This window comes from Lissotriton helveticus, chromosome 4_1 (genome assembly GCF_964261635.1).
Source record: "Lissotriton helveticus chromosome 4_1, aLisHel1.1, whole genome shotgun sequence".
Taxonomy (NCBI): domain Eukaryota; kingdom Metazoa; phylum Chordata; class Amphibia; order Caudata; family Salamandridae; genus Lissotriton; species Lissotriton helveticus.
In genome coordinates this window covers 971,182,818-971,199,794 of record NC_136063.1, presented here as the reverse complement: position 1 = coordinate 971,199,794, position 16,977 = coordinate 971,182,818, and the positions used below count along the sequence as shown (strand labels likewise).

Genomic DNA, 16,977 nt, shown 5'->3' with positions numbered 1-16,977 from the left:
AGTTTACCATGAAGTTATTGTTATATATTATCAACATGAAGAAACTAATATGACTTAAAAAAAATTACAATACAAAAGAGATTTTCATACTTAGTGTTAGAACTTAGAACCATTAACGTTTTTTCCATGTGGTTAAGCAATAAATAAATATTCATCACCTATATTGAATTGATTCATCTAATCATTTTATCAGCTTCTCCTCAAAGGAAATATAGAGATAAACATGATATAGTAGAAAATACATCTATTTTCAACATTAAAGGAGCATCAAGTATTGGCTTGGAGACTGATTGAAAGTATGTCCTTGGCGTTTTTAATTTCATGCTCTAACAGACTAAACTAATAGAGTCACTAAATATATAGCATACTATTGAAGATGAAGCAGATGATGAAGTCGTACTGATTGTTAATCCGGGATAGTTGGAAAGCTTATATTCAGCTGTTTACATTCATAGTATCTTTATATATTATCAACAAGACTAAACAAAAATGATCTCAATAAATTGCTATAAATAAGAGATTTAGTTACTTGGCGTTGGTACTTAGAACCATTAATAGATATTCCAGGCGCTTTAAGAATAGTAATTAATTCTATAAATATATCAAATGTATTCATCCAATCCTTCAAGCAGCGTTTGATCCAAGGAGATAAAGAGTCCAAAATGAGACACAAGAAATATTCATCTTTTTTCAAAGAATTAAACTTGGCCTGTACAGGGATCGAACCTGTGACCTTGGCGTTATTAGCACCACGCTCTAACCAACTGAGCTAACAGGCCAATTTACACATCTTCTGGAGGACCAGCACAGAAAGCAGTGCTAATGATAGTTCAACCGGGAGATTTGGAAAGCTTAATTTCAGCTGTTTAATATGAATAAACTTTCATATTATCAACATGAAGAAACTAATATGACTTCAAAAAAATTGCAATACAAAAGAGATTTCCATTCTTAGTGTTAGAATTTTGAACCAGTAACGCTTTTTCCACGTGGTTTAGCAATAAATAAATATTCATCACCTATATTCAATTGATTCATCTAATCATTCTGTCAGCTTCTGCGCAAAGGAAATATGGAGGTAAACATGATACAGAAGAAAATACATCTATTTTCAACATTAAAGGAGCATCAAGTATTGGCTTGGAGACTGATTGAAATTATGTCCTTTGCGTTTTTAACTTCATGCTCTAACAGACTAAACTAATAGGCTCACTAAATATATAGAATACTTTTGAAGAATTAGCAGATGATGAAATGCTACTGATTCCATCCAATCCTTCAAGCAGCGTGTGATTCAAGGAGATAAACAGTCCAAAATGAGACACAAGAAAAATTCATCTTTGTTCAAACAATTAAACTTGGCCTGTACAGGGATCTAACCTGTGACCTTGGCGTTATTAGCACCACGCTCTAACCATCTGAGCTAACAGGCCATTTTGCACAGCTAGCTGGAGGTCCAGCATATGAAGAAGGGCAAATGATAGTTAACCCAGGAGATTTGGAAAGCTTAATTTCAGCAGTTTACCATGAAGTTATTGTTATATATTATCAACATGAAGAAACTAATATGACTTAAAAAAAATTACAATACAAAAGAGATTTACATACTTAGTGTTAGAACTTAGAACCATTAACGTTTTTTCCATGTGGTTAAGCAATAAATAAATATTCATCACCTATATTGAATTGATTCATCTAATCATTTTATCAGCTTCTCCTCAAAGGAAATATAGAGATAAACATGATACAGTAGAAAATACATCTATTTTCAACATTAAAGGAGCATCAAGTATTGGCTTGGAGACTGATTGAAAGTATGTCCTTGGCGTTTTTAACTTCATGCTCTAACAGACTAAACTAATAGAGTCACTAAATATATAGCATACTACTGAAGATGAAGCAGATGATGAAGTCCTACTGATTGTTAATCCGGGATAGTTGGAAAGCTTATATTCAGCTGTTTACATTCATATTATCTTTATATATTATCAACAAGACTAAACAAAAATGATCTCAATAAATTGCAATAAATAAGAGATTTAGTTACTTGGCGTTAGAACTTAGAACCATTAATAGATATTCCAGGCGCTTTAAGAATAGTAATTAATTCTATAATTATATCAAATGTATTCATCCAATCCTTCAAGCAGCATTTGATCCAAGGAGATAAACAGTCCAAAATGAGACACAAGAAAAATTCATCTTTTTTCAAAGAATTAAGCTTGGCCTGTACAGGGATCGAACCTGTGACCTTGGCGTTATTAGCACCACGCTCTAACCAACTGAGCTAACAGGCCAATTTGCACATTTTTTGGAGGACCAGCACAGGAAGCAGTGCTAATGATAGTTCAACCGGGAGATTTGGAAAGCTTAATTTCAGCTGTTTAATATGAATTAACTTTCATATTATCAACATGAAGAAACTAATATGACTTCAAAAAAATTGCAATACAAAAGAGATTTCCATACTTAGTGTTAGAATTTTGAACCAGTAACGTTTTTTCCACGTGGTTTAGCAATAAATAAATATTCATCACCTATATTCAATGGATTCATCTAATCATTCTATCAGCTACTGCGCAAAGGAAATATAGAGGTAAACATGATACAGAAGAAAATACATCTATTTTCAACATTAAAGGAGAATCAAGTATTGGCTTGGAGACTGATTGAAATTATGTCCTTTGCGTTTTTAACTTCATGCTCTAACAGACTAAACTAATAGGCTCACTAAATATATAGAATACTTTTGAAGAATTAGCAGATGATGAAATGCTACTGATTCCATCCAATCCTTCAAGCAGCGTGTGATTCAAGGAGATAAACAGTCCAAAATGAGACACTAGAAAAATTCACCTTTTTTCAAACAATTAAACTTGGCCTGTACAGGGATCGAACCTATGACCTTGGCGTTATTAGCACTACGCTCTAACAATCAGAGCTAACAGGCCATTTTGCATAACTACCTGGAGGTCCAGCATATGAAGAAGGGCAAATGATAGTTAACCCAGGAGATTTGGAAAGCTAAATTTCAGCAGTTTACCATGAAGTTATTGTTATATATTATCAACATGAAGAAACTAATATAAAGAGATTTTCATACTTAGTGTTAGAATTTAGAACCATTAACGTTTTTTCCATGTGGTTAAGCAATAAATAAATATTCATCACATATATTGAATTGATTCATCTAATCATTTTATCAGCTTCTCCTCAAAGGAAATATAGAGATAAACATGATACAGTAGAAAATACATCTATTTTCAACATTAAAGGAGCATCAAGTATTGGCTTGGAGACTGATTCAAAGTATGTCCTTGGCGTTTTGATCTTCATGCTCTAACAGACTAAACTAATAGTCTTAGTAAATATATAGCATACTATTGAAGATGAAGCAGATGATGAAGTCCTACTGATTGTTAATCCGGGATAGTTGGAAAGCTTATATTCAGCTGTTTACATTCATAGTATCTTTATATATTATCAACAAGACTAAACAAAAATGATCTCAATAAATTGCAATAAATAAGAGATTTAGTTACTTGGTGTTAGAACTTAGAACCATTAATAGATATTCCAGGCGCTTTAAGAATAGTAATTAATTCTATAATTATATCAAATGTATTCATCCAATCCTTCAAGCAGCGTTTGATCCAAGGAGATAAACAGTCCAAAATGAGACACAAGAAAAATTCATCTTTTTTCAAACAATTAATCTTGGGCTGTACAGGGATCAAACCTGTGACCTTGGCGTTATTAGCACCACGCTCTAACCAACTGAGCTAACAGGCCAATTTGCACATGGTCTGTGACTGCCGGCCACCCCCCCGCATTAACACGCAGACTACAGTTACACATTTAACAGACCAACAACAGAATTCTTTGGAAGGCAGGGGGTCTCGAGCCCGAGACCCCCCGGCTGAAGTTTATTAAAATATGAAACAAAATTAAAAATTTAATAAAATAACATTATTTACATAATTATTAAATGCAAAAATCAGACATTAGATTTACACCCAGTTTAGACAGGTATGGTGGGATAACCTTAACAAATGTCTAATACAGCGTGGTTCCTAACCGAATCTAACATCCTGATATCAATTTGCATTTTAATAATTTCTGGTCCTACGGCAAGGTCGCTAACCGGTGTCAGATCCTTTTACCCAGCTACGCTCCCACGTCCGAGATGCGCATGCGCGACAAGGGCCCGTTTACCCTCGTGCGCTCCGTGAATTCCATTTAACCATAACAGGAGGGCCCTTACACTCGCGCCCTTAGCGTCATAGTGCATAGTGTATGTGTGGGGTGGCTACCAGCCTGAGGAAAGCGTTGACTCCCCTTCCCCGCACCCAAGCAAGTGGATATCCTGCCCCTGAAGTTCTGGGAGAGACCAGTGGCCCCTCCCCCTGGGTGACCCCTTTCGTGAATGGGGCCGCCCCCACCTAAGGACCTTAAATTGCTACTCACCGATTATGACCTTACCGCCACAGGCCAGCATAGTTGACCGACTATCTGGCCCCCCCCAACAGCCTACACTGAAAGGTCATATCTTCCTAATATAACCCTCTACCCCTGCTAGTATGTTCCCTATCGATAAGGCATTCCCTGACTCTGTCAAATGGACCCCATCCTGCAAGTAGAAACAACCCCTCCAACCATGGCCAACTATTCTTTGTCAGCCGCTCACTACTGGCCCCCTTCAAGTGAACCCCATCCTGCTAATCAAATTTGTCCCTCGCAGCTGCACCCCTGTAGAATATACTGCAATCGCGGTGTTTGCAGCAATTCCTAAATCCCAGTGTGGAATATACTGCAATTGCGGTGTTTGGAGAAATTTCTCAATCCAAATGTTGATCCTCTTTACCGAGTGATTCATCACCGAGTGATTCAGCGCACTAACAGAGTCCACCCCCCCCCTTTTCTGCAGCCTAGGAAACAATTGAGACCCCCTATGGTGCAGTCTATGTTTTATATGTTGCTAACCTGCTTGCTATTGCCATTATCCCTTCCACCAGGACCCCCTTGTCCAATTAAACCCAATCGTTGCTACCCGCATGTCAGATAATGACTGAGGGTGGTGGGCGTGCACGAGTACCTCCCCTTCCCCACTCTGGACGAACAGACCTACTCGCCTACGTTGCTGCGCTTGATAAGACGCGGTGCTCTTGACGCTGACACCCATTATCAGAGCAGCTGAAAACGCTACCCGGGTAACCGCAGGCCCCCAAAAGGCTCCCACTGGCATATCGTGAAGCCTGCTACCCATCCACACCTGGCCACTACGCTCTGGGAAATGTTAAGTGTATGTCTACTTCTTTACTATGGAAGTCCCCACTTCCCAACAAGAGGTGCTGAGGTGTTGCATAGGCCTATTACTCCTGGGTTTGCCCAGGCTAGCAATGCCCACCCTTGTGTACTGCCACATCCCCATCGTTGGCCCTACCAATTGGTAACGTATGAATATACCATGATGACCCTGGTGGCCCTGCGAGCACAGGCGCCGTTACTGTAGAAGTACCATTTCCAGATAAGGAAAACACTGCCATTTTTTATGTGAAGCAACACCCCGCTACATTACTGTGGCCAGCCAAATCTAGGGTCAACACACCAAGAACAATCAACCCCGTATTGGCACCTCCTGCGTCCTTGATCGCTCCCCCATCACACTTGACGTTGTTGCTTGCCATCATCTACCTGACATACGCATCCCGTTGGCTGTCCACCTGTTGCAGCTGTTGCGGTGTGTAGCACTTCACAGATGTCCACCATGGACCCGCCCATACATAAATGGAAAAGACAAACACAAATGATTAGTCTTTCTGGCTTTCTGGCGATACTGCAGTACACGTGCTTGTCTTACATTGCCATCACATGCTACGTTTTAGATAAGATTAGCGCCAGATGTATCCTCATTAACACTTCCAACTGTAAGTGTATAGCATAGCCTCAGTTTGTGTCCCATGTGGCGTGTTTGAATTAGTGTTACGGAGCGAGTGCCCTGTAAAAAGGCCTTCATTAAAGAATAGTACCCAGTGTGCAGTGCAGTGACACAATGCATGGGGTCCACGGTGAATACAATAGCGCCCTCATGACTCCTTATGGACGATACACAGTGTGAAGTGCAGTGTCACGGCACATTCATTGTTACTAAACAATTCTGCTGCAGACCAGGACATCACCTCCTATTCCCGGTTTTTTCCCCTCGTTTTTAGGCAATAGGATATCAGTTTGAAAGGGACAGTCTGTTTGCCAGTGCCGCATCAAAGTCTTTAAGCATAGGATTAGCACCCACCCAACAACAACTCGATTAGAGATACGTATTATAAGTATCGAACCCCTCACGCCTGACTGTTGGCTTCGACCGTAGCTGACAATGGTAATGCGTAATATAACTAAGGGGCAACCATAACCTATATATATTATTGCTAGGATACCAAACTTACGCCTAGTGAACACTGCGCCCATAGAGCTGCTCTGAAGTCTTCAACAGAAAGCAGTAACCCATGACCAGTTAGACCGTTTCAGTTACCTTGATCTGACTGAGCATGATTCCCTTAACAGGTTGCATGTAACAGGTGGCCCTCCAGCTGCCACACATATCACTTTGCCAATCAATTCATAGTTTACCGTCATATCTCGTAAATCGTGACGCAACATTAATTTCAACAGATCAGGGTTTAATCCATTACCGTTCATTAACCCACTCTGCCTCCCCCAGTTCAGCCCTGGTCATATGCAAATCAGTCCGACCCTCATGCCTGTATAAGAGCACCAGCAGCATCAGAGATGGGATTTAGGCATGGTCACGACCTTCCTTTTTAGATCCACTCTATTATAGTGAGTCCTTTGCGTGCTGTATGTCCTCTGAGAAAATGACCTGAAACTAATAGGCATACTATGGACTATGGTATGGCAATTTCCTGGTTGACATTTGGTACGGCTGACTCATTTAGGCAATAAAAAAGGGGGGTGCCAAATGTTGTTAAGTAAACACGCAAGTGTAACTTGAATCAGCAGGCACACAGGTGACCCAGAACTAGTATTGTCAATAATACCGATAGATATATCGATTACGTACACCACTTTGCCATGTTACCGTTGTAAGTAGCATTATCTTGGTCTGGGGGCGTCAAAGGTTTTTTACCACTGTAACCAGGCTTAAGTCGCACTGTGCCTAGTATACTGTGCTGCACATTTCGTAGCTTTGTCCTGTCATCACATCAAGGCCTACAACCTAGGCATCATACCCCTTCTTCGTGTTGTCTCGTTGTTTCAACTAATTACATGACTTAAAGTGCACAGCACCTTCCAATTTTCATAAATGTTAATGGATTTTGTGATCCTCCAAAGCTATTTTAGATACCCAGGCGAAGCGGACACACAATATTGTTTACAGAGATAACTCCTGTCGAACCAGACAGGATCTATTTTATGAACAGTGAGGACGTTCTGAACCAACCAAATCCCCGCACACAGAAATAAATATTGTGGGGTGGCAGGGTCAGTGCAAGGAGGGTGTTAAACAGGGATCAGATTACAGTGCCCGCCCAGCAATTAGAATTACATTGTCTATTTAACAAATAAATAGCAACCACGACTGTCTTGTCGCTGAGTCAGAAAGGAGAAGCGAGGGCACAGTAAGTGTCATCCTAATGTCACCGCATCTAACCCCATGTGGGCAGCTTTTCATGCTCCTTGCACTCAACCAATCTGACAAATGATAGTTTAAAGTGTTTTTGCCCAAATGTAGGTATACGATGGGCAGTATCTCTGAGATTAGGATTAACATATTAAATACATTTAGATACAGTGCATCTAAATATAACACATTTATAAAGCGTGTTGATTATCTTACAAATCTGTCATGGATACAGACCTCCTGGGCCTACATTGGACATTCCTGTTTTAAAGAAAGAGAGATTAAGATCTTTCCAATTTCAGCAGGCAATTATTTGTGACCCTTACCAGTCATTTTGATTAACTTGTGAGCTAGAAGCCCCACTGCCTTAATGCTATCCCCACTAGCAGGTGGTCACCATGGTCAACGATTTAATGAACCAACTTGCTTGTAACCAGATGCGATAGGATGTGGGATAGTACTTTTTCTAGCACACGATTCTACTTAAATGAAAGTTCGTGAACATCCGAGGCTGGCAGTTGCTGGTTTGGGGGACGATAAGGCAGAAGATGGAGGAGCAAGATGGCGGCGAGGCGCCGTCCGTGACACCTGCACCGCGTGGTGGCCACTAGGAAGCTGTTGGCTCCTGCACTCCTGTTAAGCTTGCTGAGAGTAATGTTGGTGCTAATGTGTTTTATAGAGATATTGTATGACAAAGAGAAACACACAATAGCCGTTAACGATAACCCGAGTACCGGAATGTACAGCAGAATGTCTTACGGCCGTAGGAGAGCTCCACCTGTGAAGCTGCGAAGTTGAACGCATACCGCTGGAGATGAGAGGAACTGTGTACGTTCCGGGCACAAACCAGTTAAACCAACATGGATTCACCTGACTGTTTCACTGCTAATTGCAGTTCCGGATGCATACGCTTGTTAGAATTGGGCTGAGCTTTTCATTTCTGCCTGCCTCGATTGTTGCTTACTCCCGAGCCAGCGCGACTGGTGGCTCGGCGCATATCCTACTAATACACTGGCATTAATAAAAGAAGTTTACTTTGTACACTTTTGTAACCTGCACAGGTAATTTTCCTACTGAAATGCACCCTTTGCTACCTCTTGTATTTTGTTGGCTTACGATTGCCACTTTTGCCTCATTTAATGTAACATTTGCTTTTGTAATCTGCTCACAGGAATGGTCTCATGCATTGGCTCCGCTCTACTTGTGAAGCGCTCAGACACCTCAGAGTAACACTTGCTTTTCTCTGACCACACCGCTCACTCCTTTCACTGCGGACCGACCCCAAAAGGCGTCCAGCACCTCACAATAAGAACGGCAGCGCTGCCTGCAAACACCACAAGTTGCGCCTGGGCACCGTACCTACACCCATCATTCCAGCTTGGGGAGATTCGGTGATGTGCTCAGCATCACACATCATATCACCTCAAACGGTCAACCCCTAGTCCCTTCGTGCTATCCTGCCCCCGGACCCACTCGCTGATGGCCCCCCGTCCCTCAAAACAAAGTATGTGGGCTACATTAGGCTTTACTTTGTGAAAAGCATGACCATGCTGGAGAAGAAATCAGATATGCTCCTATCACAGCAGTCATGAAACACAGGGGTTTGGAAACCCCTAAATCCAAACAATGCATCCTTTTGAGTGATTTGATTGTGTGTGCAATAACACAGCTCCCTTTCTTGTGTCTCCCAATTGACACATAATGATCGTAAGGTAATTCATGTAACAAATAATTTATTTATGTACTTGTTTTAGGAGCTCTATTAACTGGCAGCGAATCTCCAAAAGAAAGCTTTCAATGTCGTATGTTTTCATGAGCTCGAGGCAGCGTCGTAAATGTGAGTGACACTCTGTATAAAGCACCACACTGCAAAAGTGAAATGTCTCTGGGAGCGGCCAGGCTTGAGAGCTAACAAATCAACACAAAATTATGCATTCTTGACTATTGCAAAATGAACCGTCCGAGCTGATCTGCCCCCACAAGAAACGGAAGCGTTTCCTCCAAAGGATACTAACAACAATCAACCAGCAGCATGCCAAATATATTCTAAATGACATCTCCGCCATTCACTGCTACCCACTAACGATGCGCTGGATGTCTCAGTCCGCTTAATATTACCACTCTGCCTGCCTGTTCGCCACAAGGAAAACACAGCAATTTAAAATCGCATGCCGAGCCCCCCTAACACCGCTGCTTGCCCCTACTTAACTTGTGCCAAGGTACACTCCGCCACGATACATCATCTAGCCCAGGATCCTCTCTCGGGCAGAAAACGGACCCCCCGTCTTTCTTTCCCACACGAAGCGCCCGGTCATCCTGTCCCACGCGGAGCACAGCAGTTTCCGTTATTCTCCCCGCCGACACCATGTTCACGTCCGACCATGGACATCACATCAACCCCGGACATCACCTGCAGAGGGAGAGCGAAAAGAAAAGAGAGCAACAGATTCTCCACGCCTGTTGACGGACGATTCTCCTCCCGGGGCTGATGAGACACCTGGAAGAAAAACAAAGAAGAAAATTAAACGGCCCCACGGCGGGGCGAGGAGCGAGCCTGGGAAGCGCTCACACAAAGAGGCGCAAAACTGCTTCCGGGGCAAGGGCGGGACGCGCAAAGCAACCAAGGATCGGCCACTGGGGGATTGGTCCCCCTTTTCTCATCTTCTGGAGGACCAGAACAGGAAGCAGTGCTAATGATAGTTCAACCGGGAGATTTGGAAAGCTTAATTTCAGCAGTTTAATATGAATGAACCTATATATATTATTGCTAGGATACCAAACTTACGCCTAGTGAACACTGCGCCCATAGAGCTGCTCTGAAGTCTTCAACAGAAAGCAGTAACCCATGACCAGTTAGACCGTTTCAGTTACCTTGATCTGACTGAGCATGATTCCCTTAACAGGTTGCATGTAACAGGTGGCCCTCCAGCTGCCACACATATCACTTTGCCAATCAATTCATAGTTTACCGTCATATCTCGTAAATCGTGACGCAACATTAATTTCAACAGATCAGGGTTTAATCCATTACCGTTCATTAACCCACTCTGCCTCCCCCAGTTCAGCCCTGGTCATATGCAAATCAGTCCGACCCTCATGCCTGTATAAGAGCACCAGCAGCATCAGAGATGGGATTTAGGCATGGTCACGACCTTCCTTTTTAGATCCACTCTATTATAGTGAGTCCTTTGTGTGCTGTATGTCCTCTGAGAAAATGACCTGAAACTAATAGGCATACTATGGACTATGGTATGGCAATTTCCTGGTTGACATTTGGTACGGCTGACTCATTTAGGCAATAAAAAAGGGGGGTGCCAAATGTTGTTAAGTAAACACGCAAGTGTAACTTGAATCAGCAGGCACACAGGTGACCCAGAACTAGTATTGTCAATAATACCGATAGATATATCGATTACGTACACCACTTTGCCATGTTACCGTTGTAAGTAGCATTATCTTGGTCTGGGGGCGTCAAAGGTTTTTTACCACTGTAACCAGGCTTAAGTCGCACTGTGCCTAGTATACTGTGCTGCACATTTCGTAGCTTTGTCCTGTCATCACATCAAGGCCTACAACCTAGGCATCATACCCCTTCTTCGTGTTGTCTCGTTGTTTCAACTAATTACATGACTTAAAGTGCACAGCACCTTCCAATTTTCATAAATGTTAATGGATTTTGTGATCCTCCAAAGCTATTTTAGATACCCAGGCGAAGCGGACACACAATATTGTTTACAGAGATAACTCCTGTCGAACCAGACAGGATCTATTTTATGAACAGTGAGGACGTTCTGAACCAACCAAATCCCCGCACACAGAAATAAATATTGTGGGGTGGCAGGGTCAGTGCAAGGAGGGTGTTAAACAGGGATCAGATTACAGTGCCCGCCCAGCAATTAGAATTACATTGTCTATTTAACAAATAAATAGCAACCACGACTGTCTTGTCGCTGAGTCAGAAAGGAGAAGCGAGGGCACAGTAAGTGTCATCCTAATGTCACCGCATCTAACCCCATGTGGGCAGCTTTTCATGCTCCTTGCACTCAACCAATCTGACAAATGATAGTTTAAAGTGTTTTTGCCCAAATGTAGGTATACGATGGGCAGTATCTCTGAGATTAGGATTAACATATTAAATACATTTAGATACAGTGCATCTAAATATAACACATTTATAAAGCGTGTTGATTATCTTACAAATCTGTCATGGATACAGACCTCCTGGGCCTACATTGGACATTCCTGTTTTAAAGAAAGAGAGATTAAGATCTTTCCAATTTCAGCAGGCAATTATTTGTGACCCTTACCAGTCATTTGGATTAACTTGTGAGCTAGAAGCCCCACTGCCTTAATGCTATCCCCACTAGCAGGTGGTCACCATGGTCAACGATTTAATGAACCAACTTGCTTGTAACCAGATGTGATAGGATGTGGGATAGTACTTTTTCTAGCACACGATTCTACTTAAATGAAAGTTCGTGAACATCCGAGGCTGGCAGTTGCTGGTTTGGGGGACCATAAGGCAGAAGATGGAGGAGCAAGATGGCGGCGAGGCGCCGTCCGTGACACCTGCACCGCGTGGTGGCCACTAGGAAGCTGTTGGCTCCTGCACTCCTGTTAAGCTTGCTGAGAGTAATGTTGGTGCTAATGTGTTTTATAGAGATATTGTATGACAAAGAGAAACACACAATAGCCGTTAACGATAACCCGAGTACCGGAATGTACAGCAGAATGTCTTACGGCCGTAGGAGAGCTCCACCTGTGAAGCTGCGAAGTTGAACGCATACCGCTGGAGATGAGAGGAACTGTGTACGTTCCGGGCACAAACCAGTTAAACCAACATGGATTCACCTGACTGTTTCACTGCTAATTGCAGTTCCGGATGCATACGCTTGTTAGAATTGGGCTGAGCTTTTCATTTCTGCCTGCCTCGATTGTTGCTTACTCCCGAGCCAGCGCGACTGGTGGCTCGGCGCATATCCTACTAATACACTGGCATTAATAAAAGAAGTTTACTTTGTACACTTTTGTAACCTGCACAGGTAATTTTCCTACTGAAATGCACCCTTTGCTACCTCTTGTATTTTGTTGGCTTACGATTGCCACTTTTGCCTCATTTAATGTAACATTTGCTTTTGTAATCTGCTCACAGGAATGGTCTCATGCATTGGCTCCGCTCTACTTGTGAAGCGGTCAGACACCTCAGAGTAACACTTGCTTTTCTCTGACCACACCGCTCACTCCTTTCACTGCGGACCGACCCCAAAAGGCGTCCAGCACCTCACAATAAGAACGGCAGCGCTGCCTGCAAACACCACAAGTTGCGTCTGGGCACCGTACCTACACCCATCATTCCAGCTTGGGGAGATTCGGTGATGTGCTCAGCATCACACATCATATCACCTCAAACGGTCAACCCCTAGTCCCTTCGTGCTATCCTGCCCCCGGACCCACTCGCTGATGGCCCCCCGTCCCTCAAAACAAAGTATGTGGGCTACATTAGGCTTTACTTTGTGAAAAGCATGACCATGCTGGAGAAGAAATCAGATATGCTCCTATCACAGCAGTCATGAAACACAGGGGTTTGGAAACCCCTAAATCCAAACAATGCATCCTTTTGAGTGATTTGATTGTGTGTGCAATAACACAGCTCCCTTTCTTGTGTCTCCCAATTGACACATAATGATCGTAAGGTAATTCATGGAACAAATAATTTATTTATGTACTTGTTTTAGGAGCTCTATTAACTGGCAGCGAATCTCCAAAAGAAAGCTTTCAATGTCGTATGTTTTCATGAGCTCGAGGCAGCGTCGTAAATGTGAGTGACACTCTGTATAAAGCACCACACTGCAAAAGTGAAATGTCTCTGGGAGCGGCCAGGCTTGAGAGCTAACAAATCAACACAAAATTATGCATTCTTGACTATTGCAAAATGAACCGTCCGAGCTGATCTGCCCCCACAAGAAACGGAAGCGTTTCCTCCAAAGGATACTAACAACAATCAACCAGCAGCATGCCAAATATATTCTAAATGACATCTCCGCCATTCACTGCTACCCACTAACGATGCGCTGGATGTCTCAGTCCGCTTAATATTACCACTCTGCCTGCCTGTTCGCCACAAGGAAAACACAGCAATTTAAAATCGCATGCCGAGCCCCCCTAACACCGCTGCTTGCCCCTACTTAACTTGTGCCAAGGTACACTCCGCCACGATACATCATCTAGCCCAGGATCCTCTCTCGGGCAGAAAACGGACCCCCCGTCTTTCTTTCCCACACGAAGCGCCCGGTCATCCTGTCCCACGCGGAGCACAGCAGTTTCCGTCATTCTCCCCGCCGACACCATGTTCACGTCCGACCATGGACATCACATCAACCCCGGACATCACCTGCAGAGGGAGAGCGAAAAGAAAAGAGAGCAACAGATTCTCCACGCCTGTTGACGGACGATTCTCCTCCCGGGGCTGATGAGACACCTGGAAGAAAAACAAAGAAGAAAATTAAACGGCCCCACGGCGGGGCGAGGAGCGAGCCTGGGAAGCGCTCACACAAAGAGGCGCAAAACTGCTTCCGGGGCAAGGGCGGGACGCGCAAAGCAACCAAGGATCGGCCACTGGGGGATTGGTCCCCCTTTTCTCATCTTCTGGAGGACCAGAACAGGAAGCAGTGCTAATGATAGTTCAACCGGGAGATTTGGAAAGCTTAATTTCAGCAGTTTAATATGAATGAACCTAAATATATTATTGCTAGGATACCAAACTTACGCCTAGTGAACACTGCGCCCATAGAGCTGCTCTGAAGTCTTCAACAGAAAGCAGTAACCCATGACCAGTTAGACCGTTTCAGTTACCTTGATCTGACTGAGCATGATTCCCTTAACAGGTTGCATGTAACAGGTGGCCCTCCAGCTGCCACACATATCACTTTGCCAATCAATTCATAGTTTACCGTCATATCTCGTAAATCGTGACGCAACATTAATTTCAACAGATCAGGGTTTAATCCATTACCGTTCATTAACCCACTCTGCCTCCCCCAGTTCAGCCCTGGTCATATGCAAATCAGTCCGACCCTCATGCCTGTATAAGAGCACCAGCAGCATCAGAGATGGGATTTAGGCATGGTCACGACCTTCCTTTTTAGATCCACTCTATTATAGTGAGTCCTTTGCGTGCTGTATGTCCTCTGAGAAAATGACCTGAAACTAATAGGCATACTATGGACTATGGTATGGCAATTTCCTGGTTGACATTTGGTACGGCTGACTCATTTAGGCAATAAAAAAGGGGGGTGCCAAATGTTGTTAAGTAAACACGCAAGTGTAACTTGAATCAGCAGGCACACAGGTGACCCAGAACTAGTATTGTCAATAATACCGATAGATATATCGATTACGTACACCACTTTGCCATGTTACCGTTGTAAGTAGCATTATCTTGGTCTGGGGGCGTCAAAGGTTTTTTACCACTGTAACCAGGCTTAAGTCGCACTGTGCCTAGTATACTGTGCTGCACATTTCGTAGCTTTGTCCTGTCATCACATCAAGGCCTACAACCTAGGCATCATACCCCTTCTTCGTGTTGTCTCGTTGTTTCAACTAATTACATGACTTAAAGTGCACAGCACCTTCCAATTTTCATAAATGTTAATGGATTTTGTGATCCTCCAAAGCTATTTTAGATACCCAGGCGAAGCGGACACACAATATTGTTTACAGAGATAACTCCTGTCGAACCAGACAGGATCTATTTTATGAACAGTGAGGACGTTCTGAACCAACCAAATCCCCGCACACAGAAATAAATATTGTGGGGTGGCAGGGTCAGTGCAAGGAGGGTGTTAAACAGGGATCAGATTACAGTGCCCGCCCAGCAATTAGAATTACATTGTCTATTTAACAAATAAATAGCAACCACGACTGTCTTGTCGCTGAGTCAGAAAGGAGAAGCGAGGGCACAGTAAGTGTCATCCTAATGTCACCGCATCTAACCCCATGTGGGCAGCTTTTCATGCTCCTTGCACTCAAACAATCTGACAAATGATAGTTTAAAGTGTTTTTGCCCAAATGTAGGTATACGATGGGCAGTATCTCTGAGATTAGGATTAACATATTAAATACATTTAGATACAGTGCATCTAAATATAACACATTTATAAATCGTGTTGATTATCTTACAAATCTGTCATGGATACAGACCTCCTGGGCCTACATTGGACATTCCTGTTTTAAAGAAAGAGAGATTAAGATCTTTCCAATTTCAGCAGGCAATTATTTGTGACCCTTACCAGTCATTTTGATTAACTTGTGAGCTAGAAGCCCCACTGCCTTAATGCTATCCCCACTAGCAGGTGGTCACCATGGTCAACGATTTAATGAACCAACTTGCTTGTAACCAGATGTGATAGGATGTGGGATAGTACTTTTTCTAGCACACGATTCTACTTAAATGAAAGTTCGTGAACATCCGAGGCTGGCAGTTGCTGGTTTGGGGGACGATAAGGCAGAAGATGGAGGAGCAAGATGGCGGCGAGGCGCCGTCCGTGACACCTGCACCGCGTGGTGGCCACTAGGAAGCTGTTGGCTCCTGCACTCCTGTTAAGCTTGCTGAGAGTAATGTTGGTGCTAATGTGTTTTATAGAGATATTGTATGACAAAGAGAAACACACAATAGCCGTTAACGATAACCCGAGTACCGGAATGTACAGCAGAATGTCTTACGGCCGTAGGAGAGCTCCACCTGTGAAGCTGCGAAGTTGAACGCATACCGCTGGAGATGAGAGGAACTGTGTACGTTCCGGGCACAAACCAGTTAAACCAACATGGATTCACCTGACTGTTTCACTGCTAATTGCAGTTCCGGATGCATACGCTTGTTAGAATTGGGCTGAGCTTTTCATTTCTGCCTGCCTCGATTGTTGCTTACTCCCGAGCCAGCGCGACTGGTGGCTCGGCGCATATCCTACTAATACACTGGCATTAATAAAAGAAGTTTACTTTGTACACTTTTGTAACCTGCACAGGTAATTTTCCTACTGAAATGCACCCTTTGCTACCTCTTGTATTTTGTTGGCTTACGATTGCCACTTTTGCCTCATTTAATGTAACATTTGCTTTTGTAATCTGCTCACAGGAATGGTCTCATGCATTGGCTCCGCTCTACTTGTGAAGCGCTCAGACACCTCAGAGTAACACTTGCTTTTCTCTGACCACACCGCTCACTCCTTTCACTGCGGACCGACCCCAAAAGGCGTCCAGCACCTCACAATAAGAACGGCAGCGCTGCCTGCAAACACCACAAGTTGCGTCTGGGCACCGTACCTACACCCATCATTCCA

The 16,977-nt window shown here is 43.3% G+C and overlaps 2 non-coding genes across 2 annotated transcripts; both read right to left on the bottom strand.

The window, feature by feature from the left end:
* Positions 1 to 705: 705 nt before the first annotated feature.
* Positions 706 to 779, bottom strand: TRNAI-AAU (transfer RNA isoleucine (anticodon AAU)). Its single transcript has one exon. It is a non-coding gene; the product is annotated as a tRNA-Ile (tRNA).
* A 1,444-nt stretch (positions 780 to 2,223) lies between these two features.
* Positions 2,224 to 2,297, bottom strand: TRNAI-AAU (transfer RNA isoleucine (anticodon AAU)). Its single transcript has one exon. It is a non-coding gene; the product is annotated as a tRNA-Ile (tRNA).
* Between the last annotated feature and the right edge of the window lie 14,680 nt (positions 2,298 to 16,977).